This window comes from Callospermophilus lateralis, chromosome 2, assembly GCF_048772815.1.
Source record: "Callospermophilus lateralis isolate mCalLat2 chromosome 2, mCalLat2.hap1, whole genome shotgun sequence".
NCBI classification, from domain to species: domain Eukaryota; kingdom Metazoa; phylum Chordata; class Mammalia; order Rodentia; family Sciuridae; genus Callospermophilus; species Callospermophilus lateralis.
This window is the reverse complement of record NC_135306.1, coordinates 10,763,410-10,784,870: the sequence shown is the minus strand read 5'-3', so window position 1 is coordinate 10,784,870 and position 21,461 is coordinate 10,763,410. Positions and strand designations below refer to the sequence as shown.

At 35.3% G+C, this 21,461-nt stretch overlaps 1 protein-coding gene and 1 pseudogene across 5 annotated transcripts in view; one reads left to right on the top strand and one right to left on the bottom strand.

The window, feature by feature from the left end:
* Dennd1a (DENN domain containing 1A) overlaps positions 1–21,461 on the bottom strand; it is a 530,651-nt gene that overhangs the window by 402,842 nt on the left and 106,348 nt on the right. The gene's annotated exons all lie outside the window — the stretch shown is intronic.
* Positions 11,447–11,771, top strand: LOC143390702 (NADH dehydrogenase [ubiquinone] 1 alpha subcomplex subunit 1 pseudogene; annotated as a pseudogene).

Sequence of the window (21,461 nt, the reverse complement as noted above, 5' to 3'; positions counted from 1 at the left end):
GACAAGTCCTAGCTAGTGATATTTGGTGGAACACAATATACTGAGTCCGTTTTTCTCAGACCTGGGGGGTGGAGGGATAGCAGGGGGTACTGATTCACCTTTATCCAATAATAAAGCCAATGAATCCATACAGATATTAGATCATCAAGCAAGAAAAAACAGGTTAGGCAAAACCAAAGCACTGAGACATTTCTACCAGCTTTCTTTCTTTCTTTCTTTCTTTTTTAATACTTATAAAATACCAAGTTTTAAGACAGTGTCACAGAAACACAAAACTAAACTTTTTCCTAGCTCTCAAAATATACAGTCTCACACACTAGCTTCTTACTCCTTTCCAAAACTGAGATTTAGAAAAGGGTCATTTAGAGAAACACTTATTCCATAGTTATAGTGTTAAGGAAAAAGAATATCTTGCTTGATTCTACTGCAATCCTTTCTAAATTTGATTCATAGTGATATTCTTGCATAAACTAATAAAAATTACTTCATGGATTCCAATCCCTATGTAACCACTTTAGGGATTTTTACATAATATTACATTTACCATAATAATTTACATAGTATAACAAGTATCAAGCAGCTAAATTTGAATTTTTTGTTCTCTTAAAAAAGAACACTACTTAAAATTAATGATATGTTTCTGAATATGATACCATAAGGCAGGCATTCTGAAGGAGGTTCACAACATGGACATTGATAATTTACCAAATAAATTCACTGTGATCAATTCTATTATAAAAATTCACAGGAACTGCTAATGAAAGCAAATGTTAATTTAATATTTTTATCCCTTCCTTTTCCAGCCATTTATTAGAATCTAACTTATTGAGAATGTCATTTTTAACAGTATTTCTTTGCAAATGTTATAGTGTAACTGCTATATAATTATCTTTCAGGCTGCAAATTTTTAAGCATTCTATATATTTTATACTGTATTTTACATACACTTAAAAAATGTAAACTGGATGATCAAGTAAACAAAAAAGGTACCCTTTGGTTTAAAAAATTCATTAAGCATAATAAATTCAATTAGACACAGTATGAGGTTTTCCTCAAAGCCATACAATAATAATACAAGTATTGTATTGTTCAAATATTTTCATTGTTACACAGCTTGTCACATTTCATTTTTAATAGGATCTGACTCAAAGAGACCTTGGAACAAAAGTATCCTAACCAAGTAGCAGTTCCCAAAGTGTCATGCTAAAAAAACATTACTCCCCAATTCACACAATTCAAACAATCAAATCAGAGAACAAGCATTTCTTTATTAATAGAATAATGCAGACAAGCTTCCTGTGTCCAAGTGATGCTACCTTAAAAAAAAAAATTTAAACAAGGAAAACTAAACAAACAATAATTGGAATAACATCAATACTAATAACATTTTTTAATTGTTCAGTTATATACTATCCATTGAAAGATAATTTTTGTGAGTTTAACAATGATTCCAGCTTTACTAAAAGCAAATGAATTCCAATCCCTTAAAGGACTTCCTAAAGCTGACAACCTTCTCCATTAAAAATATAAACCTAAAAACAAAGTCAACTCTATAAACCAAATCCCACTAGGAAATAAAAAAGTGATGAAGTGAAGCAGGAAATTAAATCATATTCAAACTTAGGTGGAAATAAAAACAGTACCTGCATTACAAAGATATCACAAACAGATGTATTCTTAAAAAGTATTCATTCAAGATATAAGTTCCCTCAGCCAATGTGCTGAAGATCAGGAGTAACTTCAAATACTTAATCCCACAAAAGGAGGGGAAGTTTTACTAAAAATCATGTTTTCTAAGAGAAATTTTAAAGATATACATTATTATGACCTAATTTTCCAAACTGACTTTATTCTCCTTTATTATATAATATTCTACAATGTGAGGAAGCTTAAACATATCTATAGTTTTTAGGACAATCTAACAATCAATTCAAAAAACAACAAAACTTCTATAATAACTCAAAAAGGAAAGTTACAAAAATATGTTCAAAAAAGATAAGGAAAAAAGAAACAACAATTATCAAGGACATATGTGGCACTGGGCCCCAAAGTAACTTAACATTTTCCTTTATAATCTTCATAACAATGCTACCACGTGAGCATTATTATCCTTAATTTATAAAGAAACAAACAAAATCTTCAAGGGTAGTTGAATTCCCACAGTTATGCAGCTATTAGGTGACAGATCTGAGACTGAATATCATGTTTGTATGACTCCAAAGTCCAAAATTTCATATGCATCAAACTGCCCCCACCAATGGGGTCAAGGGGATGAAATAGGCTTTATGAATTAGCCTAAGAAGTTAAATGCTATAGATGAAGTTATTTCTAAGAAAATTTATAATTCAAATTACAAATAGTGATTCATTTGTTTGTTTTTCAATTTTTTTAGCTGTAGATGGACACAATACCTTTATTTTACTTATTTATATGTGGTGCTGAGAATCAAACCAGTGCCTCACCCGTGATGGCAAGTACACTACCACTGAGCTACAACCCCATCCCCCAAATAAACTTGTATAATATAACCTACCTAAAGTGTGAATGTGTTATAGATCAAAATTCTAAAAGTTCAAGAAAATATAATCTGGGAGGAATATAAATAATCACCTAGCTCTATAATGCTATCCTTGAGGCCACTGAGTAATTCGCATCTAGAGCCTTTGAATAGAGTCAAATATCATTATTTTGAATTCACAAAGCACTGTAAAATTTTTGAAGAGCTTTTACACACTTTGGAATTGATACAATTTTCCTCAACATCGAGTGAAAAAGTTAAAGGAATGAAGCAGATAACATAAAAGGAAAGTAAGTAGGGCTCAGGTTGTGGCTCAATGGTAGAGCGCTTGCCTACCATGTGTGAGGCAGTGGGTTCGATCCTCAGCACCACATAAAAAACTAAACAAGAGACCAAACAAGGCGGCCGGGGAGGAGGCAGCACTTTCAATGCCTCCCCAGTAACGGGATCAGAGAGACCCATTAATACACCTACTTGTGACCTGCTGAGAAACTTCTAGCAAAATTCCGCTGAAAGGAGACCTGCCGGAAATTAGTAAGTCTATTGGAGGGGTCAGTTTGTCCCAGACCAGTGAATCTCGGCAATGCGGAGCAGGGGCACAGTCCCGCCGGCCACCGCCGAACTGCCGCTGCCCACACGTTGCAGCAAACGTACAAACGGCCGCTGCCTGCCTGGGCCAACGACGACCGCCCCCCCCCCCCCCCCCCCCCCCCGCCCACCAGGCTCTGCGTCAGGAGTGGCCCGGACCCGCGGCACGGAACTCCCGGCTACTGCTCCCACCAGTGCTGACAACTGAGGTCTCTTGCACCAGCTTCCGGGGGCGTGGTTACCAGAGGGCAAGCAAATTCGCTAGGGGTTCTCAGCCACAAGCTCTACAAACTTAGGGTCCAAGGGAATGGCAAACAGGGAGGGTATGCCCAGGCATTCATGAAAACAGGCCTCACAGGAGCAGCAGACCTGGCGTGTATCCAGTATTGTGGTGGGCGTCACCAGTGAGAGGGGCCTAGCTCGAGGAAAAGTGGGGAAGAAGAGAAGGCCCTAGGCACTCAGGATTGGAGACCCATCCAGTCTGGGAAGAAGAGCTGCTGCACAGTGACTGGCTCCCGCCTACTGAGAGGAGAAGCTTGGCCCGGTGGACACAGCTCCACCTACTGGAAGAATAGTGAATCGAACTCTAAGACTGCATTTATTAAAATTTTTGTTGTTGTTGTTGTTAAAAAAAATTTTTTTAATTCATTTTATTTTATTTTTTTTTTAATTTTAATTTTCATTTTTATTATTACTATTATTTTTTTAATTCTTTTTAATTTTCTATTTTTTTTCTTTCTTCTTTTCTTCTGTCTTTTCATTTCTTTTCAATTCTCTTATTCCCCCTTCCTTGAATTCTACCTGCTTACTCTCATTCTCTTTGGTGACTTCTTCCCTTCCCTTCTAATACCTTTCCTCCCAAGCATCAAATAAATTTATAGGAGTAAACAGTAACTCAGCAGTCAAACAGAACAAGAAGCAACATGAGCATCATGAAAAAGCAAGGAAGAAAAGGAGTACAAACAATGCAGGACAGCATAAATATTCAGGAGGATATAGAGTCATCAGAAAAATGGTCATATAAAGAACTCAAGGAATACCTTAGACAGATGGAATGGAACCTTAAAGAGGATACGAGACAGCAAATTCAAGCACCGAAAGAACACATTGAGAATGAATTACATAAACAGATAAAAGAAGAAGTTAAGCATCTTTATCAGGAGATAGAGATTATAAAAAAGAATCAAACAATAATCTTAGAAATGAAGGAAATTATAAACCAAATTAAAAACTCAAATGAGAGTATCACTAATAGAGTGGAGCAAGTAGAAGCCAGAACATCAGATAATGAAGACAAAATATATCATCTTGAAAAGAGTCTAGCCAACTCAGATAGGCTGGTTAAAAATCATGAGCGAAACATCCAAGAGATATGTGATAACATAAAAAAACCAAATTGAAGAGTCATTAGGATAGAGGAAGAAATAGAGATTCAAACCAAGGGAATGAGTAACCTGCTACATGAAATAATTACAGAAAACTTTCCAGAAATAAAAAAGGAAACAGATACTCAAATTGTAGATGCATACAGGACAAAATCACAGTAGACCAATGCCAAGACACATTGTTATGAAGATATCCAATATACAGAACAAAGAGAAAATATTAAAAGCTACAAGAGAAAGGAGGCAGATTACATTCAGGGGTAAACCAATAAGGTTAACAACGGATTTTTCATCACAGACGCTGAAAGCGAGAAGATCCTGGAACAACGTATTTCAAACACTGAAAGACAATGGATGCCAACCAAGAATTCTGTATCCAGCAAAATTAAGCTTCAGGTACAACAACGAAATAAAAATCTTTCACGATAAACAAAAGCTAAAAGAATTTGCAGCCAGAAAACCAGCATTGCAAAGCATCTTGAGCAAAACACTACAAGAGGAAGAAATGAAAAATAATAACCAAAGCCAACAGTGGGAAGTACCTCAGTAAAGACAGGTGGAGGGGGGAAAGCTAATCATGGAGAAACAAACTAAATTAAAAAAAAAAAGAGAGAGAGATAAATAATCAAACATGGCTGGAAGTACAAACCATATATCAATAGTAACTCTAAAGGTTAATGGTTTAAACTCTCCAATAAAGCGACATAGGCTGGTAACATGGATTAAAAAAACAAATCCAACAATATGCTGCCTCCAGGAGACACATCTGACTGGAAAAGACATACACAGGCTGAAGGTGAAAGGCTGGGAAAAAATATACCACGCACACGGTCCTCACAAGCAAGCAGGGGTGGCCATCCTCATATCGAATAAAATCGATTTCAAGACTAAGTTAATCCAAAGGGATAAGGACAGACATTATATACTGTTAAAAGGAACCATTCACCAACAAGATATAACAATTATCAATAATTATGCACCAAATAATGGTGCTGTGACATTCATAAAACAAATTCTCCTAAAGTTCAAGAATCAAATAGACCACAACACAATAATTATGGGTGACTTCAACACACCTCTCTCACCATTGGACAGATCCTACAAACAAAAGTTGACTAAAGAAACTATTGAACTCAATATCACAATCAATAACCTAGACTTAACTGACATATATAGAATATATCAACCATCATCAAGTGGATATACTTTTTTCTCAGCAGCACATGGATCCTTCTCAAAAATAGACCATATATTATGCCATAGGGCAACCCTCAGAAAATATAAAGGGGTGGAGATAATACCATGCATTTTATCTGATCATAATGGAATGAAACTGGAAATCAATGATAAAAGAAGGAAGGGAAAATCCTATATCACATGGAAAATGAACAATATGTTACTGAATGATCAAGGGGTTACAGAAGACATAAAGGAGGAAATCAAAAAATTCTTAGAGATAAATGAAAATACAGGCACAACTTATCGGAATCTATGGGACACAATGAAAGCAGTTTTAAGAGGGAAATTCATCGCCTGGAGGTCATTCCTCAAAAAAAGGAAAAAACAACAAATAAATGAGCTCACACTTCATCTCAAAGCCCTAGAAAAGGAAGAACAAAACAACAGCAAATGCAGCAGAAGGCAAGAAATAATTAAAATCAGAGCGGAAATCAACGAAATTGATACAAAAGAAACTATTGAAAAAATTAACAAAACTAAAAGTTGGTTCTTCGAAAAAATAAATAAGATTGACAGACCCTTAGCCATGCTAACAAAGAGAAGAGAGAGAACGCAAATTACTAACATACGGGATGAAAAAGGCAATATCACAACAGATGCTACAGAAATACAGAAGACAATTAGAAATTATTTTGAAAACCTATATTCCAATAAAATAGAAGATAGTGAAGACATCGATAAATTTCTTAAAACATATGATTTGCCCAGACTGAGTCAGGAGGATACACACAATTTGAACAGACCAATATCAATGGATGAAATTGAAGAAGCAATCAAAGGACTACCAACCAAGAAAAGCCCAGGACCGGATGGGTATACAGCGGAGTTTTACAAAACCTTTAAAGAAGAATTAATACCAATACTTTTCAAGTTATTTCAGGAAATAGAAAAAAAGGGAGCTCTTCCAAATTCATTCTATGAGGCCAACATCACATTGATTCCGAAACCAGACAAAGACACCTCAAAGAAAGAAAACTACAGACCAATATCTCTGATGAACCTAGATGCAAAAATCCTCAATAAAATTCTGGCGAATCGGATACAAAGGTACATCAAAAAAACTGTGCACCATGATCAAGTAGGAATCATCCCTGGGATGCAAGGAAGTTTCAATATACGGAAATCAATAAATGTTATTCACCACATCAATAGACTTAAAGAACCATATGATCATCTCGATAGATGCAGAAAAAGCATTCGACAAAGTACAGCATCCCTTTATGTTCAAAACATTAGAAAAACTAGGGATAACAGGAACTTACCTTGACATTGTAAAAGCTATCTATGCTAAGCCTCAGGCTAGCATCATTCTGAATGGAGAAAAATTGAAGGCATTCCCTCTAAAATCTGGAAGAAGACAGGGATGCCCTCTATCACCACTTCTATTCAATATAGTTCTCGAAACACTGGCCAGAGCAATTAGACAAACGAAAGAAATTAAAGGCATAAAAATTGGAAAAGAAGAACTTAAATTATCACTATTTGCGGATGACATGATTCTATACCTAGAAGACCCAAAAGGGTCTACAAAAAAACTACTAGAACTAATAAATGAATTCAGCAAAGTGGCAGGATATAAAATCAACACGCATAAATCAAAGGCATCTCTGTATATCAGTGACAAAACTTCTGAAACGGAAATGAGGAAAAACACTCCATTCACAATATCCTCAAAAAAATAAAATAAAATACTTGGGAATCAACCTAACAAAACACGTGAAAGATTTATACAATGAAAACTACAGAACCCTAAAGAGAGAAGTAGAAGAAGATCTTAGAAGATGGAAAAATATACCCTGTTCATGGATAGGCAGAACTAACATCATCAAAATGGCGATATTACCAAAAGTTCTCTATAAGTTTAATGCAATACCAATCAAAATCCCAATGGCATTGCTTGTAGAAATAGATAAAGCAATCATGAAATTCATATGGAAAAATAAAAGACCCAGAATAGCAAAAGCAATTCTAAGCAGGAAGTGTGAATCAGGCGGTATAGCGATACCAGATTTCAAACTATATTACAGAGCAATTGTAACAAAAACAGCATGGTACTGGTACCAAAACAGGCGGGTGGACCAATGGTACAGAACAGAGGACACAGAGACTAATCCACAGTTACAACTATCTTATATTTGATAAAGGGGCTAAAAGCATACAATGGAGGAAGGATAGCATCTTCAACAAATGGTGTTGGGAAAACTGGAAATCTATATGCAACAAAATGAAACTGAACCCCCTCCTCTCACCATGCACAAAAGTTAACTCAAAATGGATCAAGGACCTTGATATTAAATCAAAGACTCTGCGTCTGACAGAAGAAAAAGTTGGCTCCGATCTACATATTGTGGGGTCGGGCTCCAAATTCCTTAATAGGACACCCATAGCACAAGAGCTAATAGCAAGAATCAACAAATGGGACTTACTTAAACTAAAAAGTTTTTCACAGCAAGAGAAACAATAAGAGAGGTAAATAGGGAGCCTACATCATGGGAACAAATTTTTATTCCTCACACTTCAGATAGAGCCCTAATATCCAGAATATACAAAGAACTCAAAAAATTAGACAATAAGATAACAAATAACCCAATCAACAAATGGGCCAAGGACCTGAACAGACACTTCTCAGAGGAGGACATACAATCAATCAACAAGTACATGAAAAAATGCTCACCATCTCTAGCAGTCAGAGAAATGCAAATCAAAACCACCCTAAGATACCATCTCCCTCCAGTAAGATTGGCAGCCATTATGAAGTCAAACAACAACAAGTGCTGGAGAGGATGTGGGGAAAAGGGTACTCTTGTACATTGCTGGTGGAACTGCAAATTGGTTCAGCCAATTTGGAAAGCAGTATGGAGATTCCTGGGAAAGCTGGAAATGGAACCACCATTTGACCCAGCTATTGCCCTTCTCAGACTATTCCCTGAAGACCTTAAAAGAGCGTACTACAGGGATACTGCCACATCGATGTTCATAGCAGCACAATTCACAATAGTTAGACTGTGGAACCAACCCAGATGCCCTTCAATGGATGAATGGATTAAAAAATGTGGCATCTATACACCATGGAGTATTACGCAGCACTAAAAAAATGACAAAATCATGGAATTCGCAGGGAAATGGATGGCACTAGAGCAGATTATGCTTAGTGAAGCTAGCCAATCCCTAAAAAACAAATACCAAATGTCTTCTTTGATATAATGAGAGCAACTAAGAATAGAGCAGGGAGGAAGAGCAGGAAGAAAAGATTAACATTAAACAGAGACATGAGGTGGGAGGAAAAGGGATAGAAAAGGGGAATTGCATGGAAATGGAGGGAGACTCTCATTGTCTTACAAAATTATATATAAGAGGTTGTGAGGGGAATGGGAAAATAAACAAGGAGAGAAATGAATTACAGTAGATATGATAGAGAGAGTAGATGGGATAGAGAGAGAAGATGGGAGGGGAGGGGAGGGGGGATAGTAGAGGATAGGAAAGGTAGCAGAATACAACAGTTACTAGTATGGTATTATGTAAAAATGTGGATGTGCAACCAATGTGATTCTGCAATCTGTATTTGGCGTAAAAATGGGAGTTCATAACTCACTTGAAGCTAATGTATGAAATATGATATGTCAAGAGCTTTGTAAGGTTTTGAACAACCAATTAAAAAAAAACTAAACAAAATAAAGTTATTCTGTCCATTTACAACTAAAAATATTTAAAAAAAAAAAAAGAGGAAAGCAAAGAGGCATTCAAAACACAGTGAAACCTACCAGTCGCAGGGATAATGTCATCCCTTCACCTTTCCAAGGCCCCAAAAAATGGCCCTGGGGATAGAAAGAGCTATATATAGCAAGACTACTGCTCTCTCACCTATGGTCTTCCCTCAAGGTTGGAGGAAACAGGTCACTAATGGCAGAATTCCATGAATCCCAGCAAAATAATAATACTCTGTTCCAGCAATACCCAATCTGTCTATATAAACCCCAGGTTACTATTATCATTTCAGAGGTATAAAATTGAGGGTTAGAGATGAAATGAACTCTAAGGTCAAAAAGCAAGTGGCAGAAATAAGATTCATACCCAGTCTTGGCCCCTTAGCACTAGAAGTTATTACCTTCTCTAGAACTGCTTTGATTCCTATGAAAGATAACCTCATTTTTATATAAAATTACAATAGGAAATGTAAAATTACAATGTGACTTCACAGTAGGAAAGTCTAAATTATAAAGAGCCTGATGATCCACATCTTATGAGGTTTAAGGAAGAATTTATTCTTTTATCTGAAGAGGTCCACTTCATGCTAATCATCCATGTGCAAGGTGTAACTATAATATGCATTGGCCAGTTTTTTATTATATTAAAATTTTTATATCCAAATGAATATTACCTTCACAATATAATAATTTTAATGAGCCAATGCACTTATTTCAATATCAAATTATTTTGGTAGTCCCTTTTGGAAACTTCCCATAGAAACTTTAGAATGTTGAATTAAATCTCTCATATTTTCCTAGTTGGAATGTAATGAGTACAGCCTTCTGGAATATGATTCAGCATTACACACCAAGGTCTTAAGAATGAAACAGCCCTTTGACCAGGTAATTCAATTTCTAGAAATATACTATAAGAAAATGCTACTAAATGTGCACGGTGGCCATTATAATATTATTTATCATAACAAAACTATTTACACAATCCAAATGTCTTATAAGGAGCTGACTAAATTAATTATAATGCATTTATGTAAAGAACTACAATATATCCATTAAAAATCATTGAAGAACAAAAGTCCTCAAATTGTGGGCCCTAAGCCAGCAGAATCAGTATAACCCAAAAACTTGCTAAAAATATACATTCTGAGGACCATACCAGACCTACTTAAACTCTGGGCATGAAGTCCAGGAAGCTTACTTTAACAAGCTCTCCAGGTAATTGTCACGCACACTGAAGTTATAGAATGTTGCAGAATAATATTTAAGTCACCTACTGAGACCATTTCTCCATTCTAAATTTTAAGGAGGAGTATCACTATGTGATCCTCTACCTCTTTTTCTTAAAATTACATCCCATACAAACACATGCATACACATGTGTGCATGTGTATGCACACATACATGAGCATGCACGTGCACACACACACACACATACACACAGATATCTTCCATTATTCAAACTCTCACCACCCTCAGAGTCAAACGTGTGTGTGTGTGTCTGTGTGTGTGTGTGGGTGTGTGTGTGTGTGTAATTTGGATGCACCACTCACAAATCCAAATTCTCATTGTTTGTAATCCAAAATTTTGGAACTGAATACTATACATTCAGATAATGAAGCAGCCTTGCCACTCAAACTCACAAAACAATGAGATTCAGAGGACAACAAGAATTTGGGCTGTGTGCAGGTGTGTTAAAATGTCCCAAAATATTATCAATGGAATAGACTATAGACTGGAATTAATTATTTTAATTATTTATTAATTAATTATTTTTCTTTTTACTTTTCTAAGTTTTACAAATAATCCTCAAAAACACAATTATTTTAAACTGAAACTTAAAAGACTTCAAGAAATAAATCATATCAATCATGCAGTACTAAACTAAATAATATATTGTTTAGAGATACCTCTATAAGTGGTAAAATGATCATGAAAAGAAAGTTAACTTTAAAAATTGGGTGGGGTACTCTAAAGAGCTAAGGGGTAGGGATTTGGTTTAGATTTTTGCAGAAATGTGGTACGAAATTCTTCTAAGACGTATAATGAGCATTTGCTTGTTTATCCAGGGAGTGGCCACTGCCTACATACACAGGTTCACTAACGGGGGCAAGGAAAAAAGGGTTGCCCTTTTTCACTATCAGTGGAGTTTGAAGGAAAGAGACGCATATCTAGAGTTAATCACTATTATAAATCAAAGGGTTTGGAGAACATTGATTAAGGAAGCATTTTCCTGATTGATGAAAAAAACTCAGTATGGTCATCTACCCCTGCTAGAAGGTTATTTGATATATTATGTAGCATGCAGTGTGTTATGTAATACAGAATCAAAATAAAATGAAAACCAAAATAAAATGAACAAGAAAAATTAAAAAAAAAATTGGGTGGGGGATGGTGATTATCTGGAGGCAGAAGTGATTGATATAAGGAGTACAGAGAAGGGTTACAAAGGAGCTTCAAGACATCAGTAATATTCTGTTTAAGCTAGTATAGTATAGTAGAGTATCTTCAAAGAAGTCACCAGTAACTAGTCCCATCCCTATGGCACATGCCACTGCTCCCCAGACTGAGCAGTCTGCTTCCCTTCTTCAACAGGTCTGATTTTCTGACTTGCTCTGAACAACATAATACAGCAGAAATTATGTTGAGCCCTTTTTAGGTCTAGGCTTTTAGAGGCTTGGAACCTTCCACTTTTGTCCTTTTAGGATCTGGTTACCATGGATCTGAGGCTGGACTTCTGAACTAAGTGAGAAAATATAAATAAACACCGAAAGGCCCACCAAGATCCTGCTATTCCAGCTGTGTAAGAGAAGTTTAAGACACACAGGTAAAGCCATCTTGGACATGCCAGCTTTTAGCTTAATGACTGATTCCAGAGGATACCTCAAGGAAAAAAAACTTGCAGGGGAATCCAACCAATCCACAGTAAAAAAAAAAAAAAAAAAAGAAAGAAAGAAAGAATAAATCCTGTTGTGTTAAGTCACTAAGTTTTGGAGTAGCTTTTATAGACACTGATAGATTACTGAAAATATATCTTACAAGTGCCAAAATGTTTCATAGGATTGAAGTTTTAATTTGTAAGTCAGTGAACAGTATAAGGAAATTTTATATTCAAAATATACAATATGTATTTTCTTGTGGAATTTCAAAAATAATTGGAGCAGTAATGGTGCTATTATTGTTTATTCATGTCAGTTCCCTTGTTATAAATAAGATCAATATATTCTTTCTTATCATCTTTTTTTATTTTTTAGTTGTAGTTAAACACAATACACCCATTTCATTTATTTTTATGTGGTGCTGAGGATAGAACCCAGTGCTAGGCGAGTGCTCTATCCCTCAGCCACAGCTACAGCCACAGCCACAGTCAGCCCCTTTTATTCTTATCATTTTGTCCTAACATTTTCATATGTTGGTTAAAACTTAGTAAAATGAAGAAGTATACCATTAGGAAAAAGATATTTTAGAACAGTTTGAATGGTACTGGCATTATCTGGAAAGACATGAATACTCACAAGTGAAACCATCTGGAACTAGCAACTTTTTAGGAATACCATTTTGACAAGTTTATCGAATTCTTCCATAAATATTGGTGCAGGTATTTTTTTTTTTTTTACTTCTTTTCAGTTAACTTTGGTAATCTGTATTTTCCCTAAAAATACTCATTTCATATCAAATTCATTAGAAAAAATATATTCAATATTTCCTTGTGTATAAACACAACAGATTAATGTTATATATTGTATGTATAATGTGTGTATGTGTGTGTGGTGTGTGTGTGTGTGGTGTGTGTGTGTGTGTGTGTGTGTGTGTATGTGTATAACCACAGGAAATATCTTTGAGTACTGAGAAAATTTTTATACATTTAAAAATTTTTATTCTCTAATTTTCCTATATTTACTTGTAAAATAAAACTATGCATGTGTAAAGAATTAACAAGAGGTCATTGTTTAGCTCTTGTTCTAAGACATCTATTGACAGTGTGCAATGGCTGACAGAAACCAACAATTAGACAACATGAAAACTCCATGACTTAACCACACTCTTGTTTATAGTGGATTAGAGATAATTTGAATTATTTGAGACTTGCCACTAATTCCTGCAAAGCAGATTAACTCTAAGGAAGGACACAACCTAAGCTTTCATGAGATTTTCATAAGAGCCCCCAAAATTATTTTGTTCCATCAAGTCCAACTGTTCCAAAGAGGCTACTTAATAGGACTGCTTTCTGATGCCTTTTATAATTCATTGTTGTCTCTAGCTTGGTGGGGGACAGGATCCAGTTCCCCAGCCCAATGATATGCAGAGGGCAAGCTCACAACATGCCATCCCAGTGGACACAATAATGCAGCAGCAACCACAAGCTCCAGCCCTACCCTGGCTTCTATTATCATAATTTATGCATCCTTAGAGACTATCCTATAAAACAATGATTAATGCTGAGAAAGTCAACAACATCAAAGATTTTCAACTGACCATTGGCCTTAAAGAAGAAAAATCAGTTCAGTTATGCAAATGTGTGTCAAATCAATATAAGAAACTCAATGAAAAATAAAATCATTTAAGAAGCCACCACACACAGAACTATTATTGCCTTAATCCTTAAATGCTTTGGTTTCCTTTTGTCTGTTTCTGGCTTTCTATGACCCTATGTATAATCTGGATTTTCATATATCTGTTAGCATTTCATATTATCAAACTAGTAATACTAAAGTCTATAAAGCCACAAAAGCAATAAAATTTAATAACAGCCGTAATTTGAGCTATTAGAGATTTTCATTATGAAGTCACAATATAATGTTAACACCATCATTATATACTTTATGTAAGATGGATGTCTCCATACTAAATATTAACAATATTGCGAATATATTTTTAATAAAGTTGGAAAGAAAAGAGCCCTGGTATACAACATACAAAAATAAAAATTAATTTTTAAAAAATCTATGTTTATAACAGATATAACCTCTTAAAAAATAAAGGGAAGGAAAAATCAATAATCCCAAATGATTTTGTAGATAGCATTCATGACTAAGGAAGATTTTAGGAACTTGAACACTGAATCAAGTCAACAAGACATTAAACATTTCTCTAAAAACAGCCTATATATTCATTTTGCTGCCTAGGGACATAGTATAGCATAGTACACAAGAGCTGCATATAGTCACAACAGCGGCTTTCAAATTGTTTTTATTGTTTTTACCACATTAAGAAACATGTTATACTTCTACCTGGTACATACACACAATCACACCAAAAGTTTCAGAAAACAAGACTTTTTCTTGCTGTCACTTTCTCTGATAATTGCTTTTCTATTCCATTTATTTGAAAAAAAAAAAAAATCAGGCCAGGCACAGTGGCATATACCTGGAATCCCAGCTACTGGGGAGGCTTGAGTAGGAAGATCACAAATTCAAGGCCACCCTGGACAACTTAGCAGAAACCCATCTTAAAACAAAAAAGGGTGGGGACGTAGCTCAACAGAACAGCACGCCTGGGATCAATCCCCAGTCACAAAACTAAATAAATAAATAAATAAATAAATAAATAAATAAATAAATAAATAAATAAATAAAACCTCAAAGCTCTTTTAAAAATATTTCATTTCAAGAGACATTAAATTGATTATTCATTCTCACTACTGAGGCTATAACCTATAGTTGGGAAACTACTGATAGACCTTTGTTTCTTTAATACTTTTACTCGTAGATGGACACAATACCTTTGTTTTATTTATTTATTTGTTTTTATATGGTGCTGAGGATCAAACTCAGTGCCTCACACATGCAAGGCAAGCGCTCTACTGAGCCACCCTAGCCCTGAAGGCCTTTTCTTAATGCTTAGGATCTACAGGGGAAAAAAGACATGTAAGAAAAGAATTAATGCCACAAAGTCACTCTGTGCCATCTATTGTGCAATAATTTAATGCACATGAACTGCAGTAAACAAATAACATTCATTCCTTTATTCATCCTTTCCACAAACATTTATTAAGTACAATAACTAAGTTTCATGAACTGTGCCAAACTCTGGGTATACTGAGTAGTAAACAACATACATAGTCCACATTTCTCAAAAAATTAAGAGAAGGGGGCTAGGGATGTGGCTCAAGTGGCCTGGCATGCGCGAGGCACTGGGTTCAATCCTCAGCACCACATAAAAATAAATAAAGATATTGTGTCCACCTAAAACAAAAAAATAAATATTAAAAAAAATTAAGAGAAGGAAGACATTAAATGAGAAGTAAATACAAACATAGAAAAGCATGGAATGCCTTATAAAAGCATTTGACAGACCTAACTTAGCCTACCTGAGGCTGAAAAGACTTCCCAAAGAAATTATCACAAGAGCACAGATTTCAAGGATACAAAGGAATTTTTTTTTTGCAGTGTATCACTAAATTCATTTATTTTTATCTTTTTAAATATTTTTTAATTGTAGTTGGACACAAACTTTTATTTTTTATTAATTTTTTATTTATATATGACAACGGAATGCAATACAATTCTTATTAAATATATAAAGAATAATTTTTCATACCTCTGATTGTATACAAAGTATATTCATAACAATTCATGTCTTCATACACGTACTTTGGATAATAATGTCCATTACATTCCACCATCATTAATAACCCCATGCCCCACCTTCCCTTCCCACCCCTCTGCCCTATTTAGAGTTTGTCCATTCCTCCCACACTCCCCCTCCCTACCCCATTATGAATCAGCCTCCTTATATCAGAGAAAACATCCAGCATTTGGTTTTTTGGGATTGCTAACTTCAAGTAGCATTATCTTCTCTAACTCCATCCATTTACCTGCAAATGCCATGATTTTATTCTTTTATTGCTGAGTAATATTCCATTGTGTATATCACATTTTTTTATCCATTCATCTACTGAAGGGCATATCTAGGTTGGTTCCACACTTCAGCTATTGTGAATTGTGCTGCTATAAACATTGATATGGCAATGTTCTTAAGTCCTTTGGGTATAGACCTAGGAGAAGGATAGCTGGGTCAAATAGTGGTTCCATTCCCAATTTTCCAAGGAATCTCCATACTGCTTTCCATATTGGCTGCACCAATTTACACTCCTACCAGTAGCATATAAGTGTACCTTTTTCCCCACATCCTTGCCAACACTTATTGTTGTTTGTCCTCTTAATAGCTGCCATTCTGACTGAAGTGAGATGAAATCCTAGAGTAGTTTTGATTTGCATTTCTCTAATTGCCAGCAATGATGAACATTTTTTCATATATTTGTTGATTGATTGTATATTATTTTCTGAGAAGTGTCTGTTCAGGTTCTTGACCCATTTATTGATTTGGTTATTTGGGGGGTTTTGGTGCTTGGCTTTTTGAGTTCTTTATATGCCCTAGAGATTAACACTCTATCTCATGTATGAGGGGTAAAGATTTGCTCCCAAGATGGAGGCTCTCTACTTAACTCACAGAAGAAACTTTTTAGTTTGAGTCCATCCCATTTATTGATTCTTGGTTTTAATTATTGCGCCAAAGGAGTCTTATTAAGGAAGCTGGGGCCTAATTCCACATGATGGAGATTTGGGCCTACTTTTTCTTCTGTTAGACGCAGGGTCTCTGGTTTTACTCCTAGATCCTTGATCCATCTTGAGTTTTGTGCATGGTGAGAGATAGGGGTTTAATTTCATTTTGTTGCATATGGATTTCCAGTTTTCCCAGCACCATTTGTTGAAGAAGCTATCTTTTCTCCAATGCATGTTTTTAGTGCCTTTGTCTAATATAAGATAACTGTAATTTTGTGGGTTAGTCTCCATGTCCTCTATTCTGTACCATTAGTCTACCAGTCTGTTTTGGTGGCAATATTATGCTGGTTTTGTTACTATTGCTCTGTAGTACAGTTTAAGGTCTAGTATCGTGATGCCACCTGCTTTACTCTTCCTGCTAAGGATTGCTTTAACTAACTATTCTGGGTCTCTTATTTTTCCAGATGAATTTCATGATTCATATTTCTATTTCTATGAGGAATGCCATTGAGATTTTGATCGGAATAGCATTAAATCTGTATAGTGCTTTTGGTAGTATGGTCATTTTGATAATATTAATTCTGCCTATCCAAGAGCAAGGTAGATCTTTCCATCTTCTAAAGTCTTCTTTGATTTCTTTCTTTAGGGTTCTGTAATTTTCATTACATAGATACAAAGGAATTAGACAAGCAAAAGCAGAAAAACAGAAATGGTCTGGGCAGAGAGAAAAGCACTACTGATTAGAGGAAGCCTTGAGGTACTAAGCCATTTAGGTAAAAAAAAAAAGAAAGAAAGAAAGAAAAGAAACAACTAAAGAAGGTCAATATGTCCATCACTGAGCACAAGTGGGTGGGTGATAGGAAAAGAGGCAGGAGAAGGGGGCCAGAGCCAAGACACACAGTATCTCAGGTGGCCTTTATTTGGGTATAAAAGGAAGCCACTAAGAAGTTTGTAAACATAAAGGAGTTAGAGGTAAGGAAGAGGATCCACTAGATTATTTTAGTTGTTCTGTGGAAAACAGACAGGAATTAGGCAAGAGAACATAAAAGTACGTAGTCACAACAGTCTGAGTGAGAAGTACAGACTTCAAGGAAGGAGACGGCAACAAGACTGAAAAGTTAGCAAACTTGAGATAAGACTGTACATTTAGATGTAAAAGATGACTATGTAAATGAGAGAGAGAAGGGAGGGCAGAAAGGAAAGGGATCGGGGGAGGAAGAGAATAATTTCCAAGTTTTGGTACAATAAACTCTTAAGATGATGCTATAGTTTGCATCTTAATGTCAGCCAAAGGCCCATGTTTTAAAGGCTTGCTCCCCAAGGGTCATGGTAGAACATTTGAAAGGTTGGACCGTGTGGGCTGTCTTTAGGTCATTAGGGCATTCTCCAAAAGGGTATTGTTAAACCCCAGTTCCTGCCTCTTTTTATCTTTATCCCAGGTCACAAGTTGAGCAGTTATGCTCCATCATGCGCTGCCACCACTATATGCTACCTACACAGGCAAAAGCAATAAGGCCAATCAATTATGGTTTAGAACCTCCACAACTGTGAGGCCAGTATGTCAATCACTGATCACAAAATAAACATCTCCTCTTCATAAGTTACCTCAAGTATTTTATGACAGTGATGAAATGCTGACTAATACAATTGAGAACAGATTGAGCAAAATTTGGAAGATCGTAAGTTCCATTTGAGATGTTTATGAGAAGAAACTCAGTAAGAGCCATCAAGTACAGAGTGTGATATCAAACTTAATAAATGTCAGAAACAGAACTGGAATCCTGCCAGGTCTATTTAACAGAAAAATCAAAATTCTTTCACAACAATGAGATGAAGATGAGAATTACGGTAATAATAATAATAATGAATATGATATAGCCTCAGCTAACATTTATTGAATGTCTACATACACTAGGTTCTCACAAAAAACCCTACTGAAGGCTTAAGAGAGGTGAGATGACGTGCAGATATTGACAGAGGAGCAGCACCAGGATTTAAACTCAATCTAGACAGAATCCAAAACATATGATGTTAACCTTTAAACAACAATGCCAATGAATCCAGAGTAGAGTTACCAATATCATTAACTTCCAATCCCTTGCCAACAACAGACTGAAAGTTCTCTGAAAACAGAGCAGCGTTCCACACCTTTATAAATCCTAGCACAATGCCTCAAAGTTGTTTGCCAAATGCAATGTGAAAAAATTATATACTTTTTTTGCTGTTGATTTTTAGACTTGAAAACTTGGCAAAGGACTACATTATTTGCAACATAGCTAATTTAAATTCAAAACACACTGGTAGCTTCAAAATGGATAGGGCCACAAAGTGAAGGAAAGAAATATCAAAATATTCCTCCAGATGTGTTCTTACGTGTTTCACCTGACATTTTTTTCTGGTACCAGTATTATCTCCCAATCTATATCTAAGGTACTACTGACAAGGTGTCATTTTGTTTAAAGAGAAGGTTTTTACTATCTATCAAAAAAAAAAAAAAGATTAAATAATTAGAAAACAAAATCTACCTCTTTATCAAAAGTTTACCCTTTTGGAGAAAAAAGTTAAGTTCACTATGTGTCATGAAATTTCAGTTTAAGAACATATGTATTATTAACTTTATTTTTTTTAATAAATTGTAGTTAAAACTAGAATGAATAAAATTAGTTGAAAAAGTTAATCAAAATCTATGTATTATAAGATGGTCTCCTCAGAATAAACCTTGGTCCCATTTGCCCAATAAATACTGAACATTCTTAAGTATGCAAGAAGCAAGTTACCACATATCATAGAATCTAAGTTGCCAGTGAAAACAAAATGTACACATAGTGCTTGGAAAACTGGATATCCATGTGTAGAATGAAACTAGATTCCTATCTCTCACCCTGCATGGAAGTCAACTCAAGATGGATCAAAAACCTAGGAATTAGACCAAAACTTTGCAACTTCTAAAAGAAAACGTAGGTCCAACACTCCAACACATTGACACAAGAATTGCTTTCCTTAATAAGACTCCTAAAGTTCAAGAATAAAAGCAAAAACCAATAAGTGGATGGCATCAAATTAAAAAGCTTCTGCACAACAAAGGAAAAAATTAAGAGTGTGAAAAGAAAGCCTACAAAATGGGAGAAGATTTTTGCCACCTGCTCCTCGGATAGGGCATTAATATCTAGTATATATAAAGAATTCAAGACACCAACACACACACAAAAATAACCAAATTAATAAATGGGCAAAAGAACTTAACAGATACTTCTCAAAAGAAGAAATACAAATGGCCAAGGAAGATATGAAAAAAAATGTTGAACATCTCTAGCAATTAAATAAATGCAAATCAAAACTACATTGGGGTTACATCTTACTCTAGTTAGAATGGCAATTATCAAGAATACAAAGAATAAGTGTTGGTAAAGATGTGGGGAGAAAGGGACATTCATACATTGTTGGTAGGAATGCAAATTATGCAATCACTCTGGAAAGCAGCATGGAGATCCCTCAAAAAACTAAGAATAGAACCACCATATGACCCAGCTATCCACTCCTCAGTATACATCCACAAGATCTAAAAACAGCACACTATAGAGATGCAGCCACATTAATATTTACAGCAGCACACTTCACCATAGCCAAGCTATGGGACCAGCCTAAGTACCCTTCTACAGAGAACTAGATAAAGAAAATGTGATACACACACACACACAGGAATATTACTGAGCCGTTATAAAGAAGAATGAAATTATGGCATTTGCTGGTAAATGAAACTGGAGACTATCACACTAAGTGAAATAAGTCAGATCCAAATGTCAAAAAACTATAAGTAACATAGCAGAACAATCAGTAGAGCAGAGGGAGAGAACTAGAAATGGGAAGATGGAGGGAAAGGGGAAGTGCTGGGGACTGAACTAGAGCAAATTATATAATTATGTCAAAATGAATCCTAATGTTATATATAACTAAAAAGAACCAATTTTTTAAAACCTACTCTCAGAAAATAAAAAGGAGGGACAATTAAGATATAATGATTTCTTAATTTCTTATCATGTAAAAATGTAAAATTACCTTATATTTACTGAAACAGTTCTTTAGAACATATATAACATTATTGTACATATATAAAAAATAAAGCACAATAAATTAGTGGAAATATTTCTAAAATTTCTTCATGTTCAAAGACCAACACTTCTGAATCACTTTTCTACAGTGAGTCTTCAATCCAGTCCATACAATATCACCTTCTGTGCCAGTGGGAGCACAGATGATCCAGCTTCTATTAAGGAAAACAACAAGAAAAAAGCAAGCTTCACTACAGCCTCTGAAACTTGTCAAGCTGCCGATAATTAATAGATGCTGATCTTTATCAGAGGGTGTCAACAGAAAAGTGTTCAGTTGAAAATCAGGACTCATATTCCTTTCTCAAAAGGTTCTTAAATGCTAGGGGCTGCAGGTGTCCAGTCACACCACCAAGACTAGCAGCCAGGTTTACATGCAGAGGCAATGACATCACAACAGCCGCCTGGCTTACAGTACC